We start from the raw sequence: 8751 nt of genomic DNA, 5'->3' as shown, positions 1-8751 counted from the left end.
TGGGAAACAGTCTGTGCCTACTGCAGAGATGGGCAAGGCGAGCTGAGTGGGCCCTTTGTTAGGAGTAGCGAGGACAGGCTGCTTGGAAAGAGGAATCTGACTCACAGCAGGGCAGGTAGGGGCAATGGCCTCACCAGCAAAGGAGCAGTCTTGCAGTACTTAAGCACAAAGATCAGAGCAGGTCAGGATGAGGATCTAGATCGGCAGATAAGGACATGGCCAAGCATGGCTATGCTAACTCAGGCAGGGACCAAGGATGAGACCCTTACCTATGATGAGCCCACGGGCCAATGTTGCTGTGGTTTCTAAAAGCCAGACACCTCTATTGCTTCAGCTGGACCTGAATCCAGGCAGCCAATCCCCACAGAAAGAGAATATGCTTAGCCAAGTAAGCCTTAAGACATTGCTCTATCAAGCCTGCTTGCAGCCATRTCTTCTTGCACAGCATGGTTGCTCCATGTTCCTCTGTCTGACAGCAAAGATGTGCACAAGAYTGTGTTGAAAATACAGCAGAACTCTTGTGGCCTGGGTAAAGATGAGAAGACATAACCTTTTAAGTCTGCTGTTTGAATTATGAAACATTCTAGTATCTAATGGCCAGAAAAAAAMCCCACATTTCTTCTGCTCTAGGAGCAAAGCTGTTACCTTGTTTTGGTGAACAAGTTGGGTATGTTGTATAGGTCCTGGCAGGGGGAAGATGAAGCACTTTACCCATAAGCTAKGGTGGAGTTTCTCAGACTTTTCAGTAAGTACTTGCAGCAAAAAGGATTGAAAAGCCTAAAAGGGTCTTTCTCCAGAGCAGGAGGATTTTCGGAGGAGGTTCAACTAAGGGGAAATATTGCGATGTACTCCTGTTTGTGCATGAAGAAGCATAGATGACTAGGAGACAGTTCATGAGGGAGAGCTTAGTCCCCTCTGGAGATCTTTGCATCCCCATGTCTTTCCCCACATGGAAATGTACAGCTTGATGTGTATTGTGCAGATCTTCCCTTTCTTCCAGTTGGGAGACAGACTGTAGTCCATAGAAAGAATGAGGAAACGAGTGTCAAAGTGAAGATCCCAGTTTTGTCTGGTTTTTGGTTGTCAGTTCTTCTGCGGGAGGTGTATTTGAGGTGGGATGTGAGTGTTTCCCCACCCTTTCTCCCATTATATTGTACATTCTGTGACTTCATATCTCACAGCCTTACCACAGCCACAAAGTAGGGATTGCAGACACAAACTTGCCGGTTTTCACAAAACCTTGATGTTGTGTGTGGACTCCTGCAGAAATGGAGAGGAAAGGTTGTGCATTGGAGGAAATCAAACAAAAACCAAACAGGAAACCAAAACCCCCAAAGTCTTCCTRAGCTTTGATAATGAGGTAACAGGATCTCAATCTGGGCTCATCCTGTTGAATCAGCATAAACGTACAAAGTTCTAGGAGGAAAAACAACTGGGCTGTTAATGTATTTAAGCAGAGCACTGTGGCCTGAGTGGTTAACACCCATTGTAATGCCTCAAGGTCTAGGCAGACTGTTGAGTGCTCATTACTTTAAGTGMACAATAGACTCTCACTCTGGAGGCTGTTATTGGTCTCTTTCTTTCAAGATAATGGCTTTGTCCATGCTGACAGGGAAAGCACATTGCAGGATGATAGCTTAATTTTGCCACCTGCCATTACCTATAGTTGTGTGTCCCCATCCAGAGCTGGAGGTCTGATGGACATTCCTTGAAGCTGAGCCTTGGAAGATCAGAGAGCAACAGCTGCACTGTGTCATGCCTCCTGAGCAGAGCTATGTTTTTCAGCTGCCACTGCAGGGATCCTGCAGAGGACTTCTTGCATCACTTTTGTTTGGGGTAGGCCATCCAGGTAACTTGGAATGGCCTGGTCTACCTTTCCCAGGCATTATAGGATGGCTGGTGCTGCGTGTTGGGGCGGAGGCAGCTGCCTTGCTTAGTCGACTGGCTTTTCAAACCTTGAAGCAGTCTGAAGAGACACTGGCTAAAGGAGGGAGCTCCCTGTAACTTGCAGCCTTCGCGCTGAGCCTTGTGTGTTAGGCGTGTTAAGAGTTGTGGTGCTCCCTGCCCTCCCAAAGCTGGTCTGGGAACCTGGCTGGGCTGGTGACGCCCGCAGCCAGACGTGGAGCTCAGTCTCACCCGTGACCGTGTGCTGCCATCTGCTGCTGAATCCCTTTGTTGCGGGTTTTCCCGCAATCCCTGAGCTCAGCCACCGTCTCCAGGGAGCGTCTGGGCGCCCAGCAGTCGAGAGGGTGGCGGGTGGGATGCAAGAAGGCATCACCTGAGRCCTGGCTAGTGCTGGTGGGGTGCCCTCTGAAAAGAAATTGCGACTGGCAATTTGTAGCTTGATAGTTGCAGTGATGGAACTGGTGCTTCTGGACRTAGCCATGTTCTGCTGTAACACTGCCCTCTGTGCTTCAATGCCCTCATGCACAGACAGCATAATGTAGGGCTTGGAACTGAGCTGTCTTAGGGCAGGCACACATCCCTTCTTGTGTGCATACAGGTATGGATGTCTGTTGTCTTTACAGTTTGGCCCAAAGGAATGGAGCTCCTCCTTTTTTAAAACGATGGCTAAGCACTTGTCCCTAAGTCCATGTTTATGGTGTTAAGCAAACTGTTCAAAGATGTGTGAGATGCTATGTCAGTAGTGCTACACAAGCCATCCTTTTGGTTAGCTGGCAGGGCCAAGGATCTGCATTCCAGTGAAAGGTAAGGGGTAGGAGAGCATTTTCTTTGAAGAATATGTGCTAAGTGGCTATAGATACAGCTGTGTGTCTGGCCCAGAGTTATGGGCTGCTGTCACCAGTACCTGAAGCTGAAGTCAATACCATGGGTACATGTACGGAGTGTGCTTGGAAATGACCGTTTTTGGGTAGAAAACCAGGAAAAGCCCATAAGCAATAAATCCTGTACAGAAAGAGGGCTACTGTAAGCAGATAACCTGACCTGGGCAGCCTGGTCTAGCTCCAGAAGTAGTCCTGATTGGAGCAAGGTTTGAACAAGATACCTCCCATCTGAAGTATTTCCTAACACAACTTTTGCACTCAGCTGTAGTGAGGTGGTCCCACTCTGGGCCAGCMGAGTGGTAAGATGTCTGACATGTGGGATTGGTTTAATGAAAGGGAACACTGAGATCTGACAGTCATTCTTCAGAAAGGGCAAAGGATCTGGGGGTACCAGGATTGTGTGCCAAGCCTGTTCTGTGCGGTGTTAAAATGCTAAATATGCAGATAACTGGAGGCAGAGGTGAAGAGATGTGGGCCATGGTGCTGCAGGCCAGCGTGAGTCATCCAGGAGCACTTTCCCCTCTTAGTCAATCCCAGCTGGCAGGGAGTCAGCAGCAGGGACCCTTTGCCCTCTGGGTCAATGCCAGCTCTGTGCTGGAGTCTGGCACCCTGGAGAGCCTTTTGCCCATCCTTTGCTTCATAGTGCTGACTTCAGTGTCCTGGTATGGTAAAAGTGGGTGACACAGGCACCTGGACAGTGTGCTCTTCAAAAGAAAAATCACCCTACCMTATCTGACTACATTGATATCTGAGTCATGAGGAGGTTCCTGCATATGGTTGAACCCCAAAGCTTGAGCTCTCCCTGCCTGGCATTAAAACTTCCCCATCATGTTTCACTGATGAGGTGCCAAGGAGTGTCTGGTTGAGCTCACTGTACTCCCAGCATTTAATTCAGCTTTCTGTGGCTGTTTCTGGATGACTTTTGCCTTGTCCCATCCTGACTGGATACATGAGATGGCTGCTCTGGAGGCAAATGTTGTCCCCTTGCTTGCTGCTGGTCATCATGAGTTGTGCTGGGAGACTGCAAATGGCATGCAGGGATACCTTGGCTGCAGAGTAAGGGGCAGCACAGGCCACTTGCAGTCTTCCTGGTAAATCCATCCTTGAGGATAGGGGCGGTGAGGGATCTCTGCAGGTCCAGGGAGTTTAGTGCTGCTATTCCAGTACCACTTGCTGGGACAGCCTAACTGGTACAGCTCTCCCCAGAGCCTCCCTATGAGAAGGTTTTTTACTGCATTGCCCTCACATGCATGCAGAGGATGAAAGGATGTGGAAGGAAATWGCTTGAGTTCCAGTAAGAGTGGTCCTAAGGTTACAGCAAGGTCTGGGTGACCTTATGTGAGAGCCCTCATACTTGTTTGGTGACTGTGGTTGTGTTCCATTTTTGTGCTTCTCTTTCCACTCTTCCCATTCCCCCCTCAAGAGAGGGAGTTCTGGTGCATTCATCTCACTGGGCAGARAATAGCCGAATCAAATTCAAGGCTGTGGAGATCTGTGTGATCCTTAGACAGCTGGAAATGAAGCATGAAGAATTGCTGTGGGGAGGTGTTATGTGGCCACAACTTGCTCATGTGAATTCCATGTGCCTTCTCTAAGAAGAGAAACTTCACAGCCCCACCTCTGCAACAGGCAACTGGGGTCTGACCAGGAATTGGATCTGCCCCAAATTTGAAGTCAGATGTAGTGCTGTGACAAGAAACTGCAGTATCTGGATCGTATCTCCAACAATTTTTAGCCTTGAGATTTGTGACTCAGRTCCAACAGAGGAGGGAGGCAAAGGTGTGATGTTCCCAGTAATGACATAGACCAAAGCTCTGAGGTAAGTGCATCTGAATTTGCCCTTTGTTGGCTTTGATTTRGTAATCTATTAATTCGGGGAAATAAATAAAACATATATTTGCTCTTTTGAAGAAAATTCTGTTAATGCTACATGGAAAGAGACAGGTTGGGGCTTCTTGTGTCTTTGAAGATTCTCTGGTTCATGGTCTTATTCATTTACTTATACCTGAAGGATTTTGGTAACGTTTGAGCTTACATTTGAGCAAGCACATGAGTTTCCCCTCTTGATTCTCACTGTGTTTGAGCTCCCTCAGCTCAGATAACTTTGGGATGTGATCTCTTCTGCTTGAAACCCTCAGCCCTCRCCAAAACTTGGCAGGGATGTGGCCAGGGGAGAAATGCACAAACCATTTTGGCAAGGAACATTTCTTTTCATGTCTCCTACTTTTCCTTTGTTGCCCTGTGTTCTGCATGATACTGTAACCACAGCATTTTGGGGAACTGCTGATCTCTGGCAGTGTATTCGTGTCACTCTGGGTGGTTCTGCTCAGGATTCTGTGTTTCTGCTRCCTCAGGCCTGCCTGTGGTGAAGTGCTGCCACCTGCCAGAAACTTGTGTGGCTTCACAATGCTGCCTTCTGTTTAATCCATCCCCCTCATTGCTCTCACTCCCCTTTCCCACTGTTCATTCAGTACTTTGCTGTTTCCTCTTCACCCCTGGATGCTCAAATGTCTTCTTCCTGCGCTTTCACAGCTCCCTATAAGCTATTTTTCCACTGATCTCCTAGCAGCCTGCATGGAATCCTGGTTCACTTTTTATCATTAGAGCAGTTGACTGCCTTCCGGAAGAGGTCTCTTCTCCCTGCAGCTCTGGCCAGTGTCAGGCTTGTCTGAGAAGGGCATAGGATGCCTTCCTCTCAGATCCCAGGAGCAGTTTGATGTGCAGCATCCTGCCCCTCCCCACCCTAACCAGTTCCTTGCAGCAGGGTACACAGTGGGATCACTTACTGCTAGATGCTCTGTAACCAGCCAAATCCCTCAGGATCTCTCAGTGCCTGAATCCCTTTGATTAGATCCCTTATTAACTGCACAGTATCAGGCCTAGGGTCCCCACTGTCCATGTTCCAGTGCCATTTTATGCTCTTCCCTTGGCTGCTCTGCTCTCTATTTTTTTTCTCCATAGCCTTAATCCCTAAGGAGGAACAAGGTGGTGTGGCATATATTCATTTCTGATGCTCTTCTCACCCAGGTGCAGGGACATAAAGCCTGGATTTGGTTTAGGCGTTTATCTAAGTGACATGGAAGACTGTGCTAGCTAGAAGTGCCATAAGAGCAGGTGATGCCAGGATTGTAGGCAAAACTGTAGGCAAAGACAAGAGACAGGATTTCCTCCTAAGAGTTATATGGACTCTCCCTGAAGTACATCATGCTTAGACACATGACCATTAATTCACTCTTTTGTTMTATTAACCTGGCCACTACAGACATCAAACCTTTAACTTCCTAAATCTCTCTTAGAACTTCTCCTCCCTCCTTGGTGTGTTCCCTGCCAGCCTGGGATTTATTGATGAAAAGACAGTTTAAGGCAAAAGGCTGCCCACTGCTATTAGYTACTGTTTCACCACTGACTTAACTGAGAATCCCTGGGACCACCTTGTCCAGACCTCCTGATTCCATACCTTTTGCACAATCACTTTTTTTTTTTTGACAGATCCTTTGGTTACTCCCCCACTAAACAGAGCTCTTGTGTGTCAATTTTGCTAATGTCTTCCATTGTCACAAATAATTAATATAGGGTTGTTTTGATGTCCTTGTTCTCTCTGAGTGCTTATTTTGAACCCTGCTCTTCAGCTGGCCTCAAGGCAATCTATCAAATATAAAGGGTTCAAGGGAGTTCTGACACCTTTGCTTTGTTACAGTTTTGCACTTACTGGAGGTCATGATCAATTCAATTTTCCTCATTTGGATGCAAGGTCAACTTGTTGAAAAATGCGTACTGATAATTCCTTTGGGTAGATATTTTAGTCATGCCAGCTTCATTTTGTCTTTTGTCAAATCTTCTAAAGAAGGTCTAGGTAKTTGGGTGACCAATGTGATGTCCCTGTGTAACCTCCATGTCACTTGTGATGGCTCACAAGCCTTCAGCTCGATTCCCTCAGCTGCCCCTCTCTATTCCAACTGGCTTGTAAGAAGTGTCTTACTTCCCTGCAGCTTCCACCACAGCTGTGCTCAGTTTAAAAATGAGTGTGGGGTCACAGCTTTTGGATTGAAGTCCTTCTCTTTGCTTATAAATTTGAATTTAACTCAACTGGTTCAGCTGGATTTTCAAAAGAAGTAAGGCATGTGCAATGGCGCTGTTTGCTCACATGGACCTGTGTGCTAAACTGGGTGATGCTGGCTGTGGGGTGAAAGGCTTGCAGATATCACCTTATTCAAACCTCATTGACTGGTAGGGGAGAAAGAGCATTAGTTCCTCTGCTGCCTTCTGTTTGGGACAAATGGTGCCCATGGAGCTTGCAGAGCAACCAGCAGCTGGAGCAYGAGTAAGGAAGAGAGAAAGCAGGACTGTGTCAATCCCAGGAAGGAGCTGGGGCTTGTGAGGCACATGGCAGTTGAGAGCAGGGAAGGAACCTGGCRATGTGGGGTAGGGCCAGGTTGGAAGACGTCTGTGGGGAAACAGAGACATTGTGGGATGACAAGGGAGTGAGCAGAACACAGGACGAGGGGAGTAATGAGGAACAGCAGTGGGAACGCAAGGAAACAAAGTGTGGGTTTTGGGGTTTTTAAGTAAGATTTTAAAAAAATACTATTTTTCAGCACCACAGCTAACTGTAGTGTTCACTTGTTCCTGTTTCCCACCCATTTACATGCCATCAGTGCATATGATATTCAAAGGACAAATTTTTCGCTCAGGAACATCACCCCTCTGTTGTTACACATTGGCTCAGCGCTGCATCCTATGGAAATATGATGCAGGGTTGAATTTTGATAGCAAGCAAGAACTCTGATGGCTGAGAAAGAAGAATTGAGCTGTCTACTGATGTTTCAGTGCAGGCTAATATAATCTAATAAAAGGAGCAGTTAGAGCCTAAATTTGCATTTGAAATGCCTCAGCTGTGTTTAGAGATGTGTTTCAATGGAAAAAGCTCATGAAGCTGCTCTGTAACTTCCTTTTCTGTCTGCTGATTGTGTTTCCTGTTTCTTCACAGTGGAAATCTTGAAACTCTGCCAGGAACTAAGCTTTTCCCCATGACACTGGGTCTGCTGAGGCTTGGTTGGGTGGGGACAGGGGGAAGCATTGCAGAGGATTGCTCAGAACTCTCAACAAGAAATTTGAGGGCTTAACTAGATTTCAACAGACATTTAGGGAGGCTTAATTCCAGTGAGAGGGCCAAGCCTGAAGACAAAGGATAGGGCTGGAAGGGTGTTGGAAAGAGAAGCAGACAGCACGCATCCTCCCCAGGAGACCAGGCTTCTCTCCTGCAGCTGTTCTTGTTCTGTAAAAGTCACCCTCTTTGCACACCATACATAAAGGAGAAACAAAGTTAGCTCAGGACACAAAAGACATGAGGAGGGTCCTTAGTAAATACATCCAGTTATATATGCCCCACTCTGTTTAAGGACACTTCTCCATAATCTTAATGTTCAGATTTCCTCTATCTTCTGCCACATTGCTCTCCTCTGTTGTCTGGTGCATGTTCTTCCTTCTACTACTCTGTCTCAACTCCAGCTCTGCCCTGTGTACCCTTTGTCCACTCTGGATGTCCTGTGAGCATCTCATTCTGCTCTGCCTTAAGGAAATTCCAGCTAGCTAAACTAACCAGTTTCTTCCTTCTGATTATTTTGGAGATCTTGTGGCTTTTCAATACTTAGAGGGGGCTTATAAGAAAGATGGAGAAAGGCCTTTTGGTGGCACCTGTAGTGGTAGGATAAGGGGTAGTAGGTTTAAACTGAAAAAAAACAGATCTAGATTAGTTATAAGGAAGAAATTTTTTACAATGAGGGTGCTGAGACATTGGAACATATTGCCCAGAGAAGATTCTCCTTAATTGAAAATGTTTAGGGCCAGTTTGGAAGGGGCGTTGAGCAGCCTGATGTCTTTATCTGTGGCAGCTGGGCTGGAGAAGAATCTTTGAAGGTCCCTTCTAATCCAAACCTGAGTCCTGTCTGCTGACTGAACCCTTCTC

This window comes from Malurus melanocephalus, unplaced genomic scaffold (assembly GCF_030028575.1).
Source record: "Malurus melanocephalus ecotype Western Australia unplaced genomic scaffold, MMel_1.1 scaffold_259, whole genome shotgun sequence".
NCBI lineage: Eukaryota > Metazoa > Chordata > Aves > Passeriformes > Maluridae > Malurus > Malurus melanocephalus.
Note: the sequence above shows the minus strand (reverse complement) of the source record.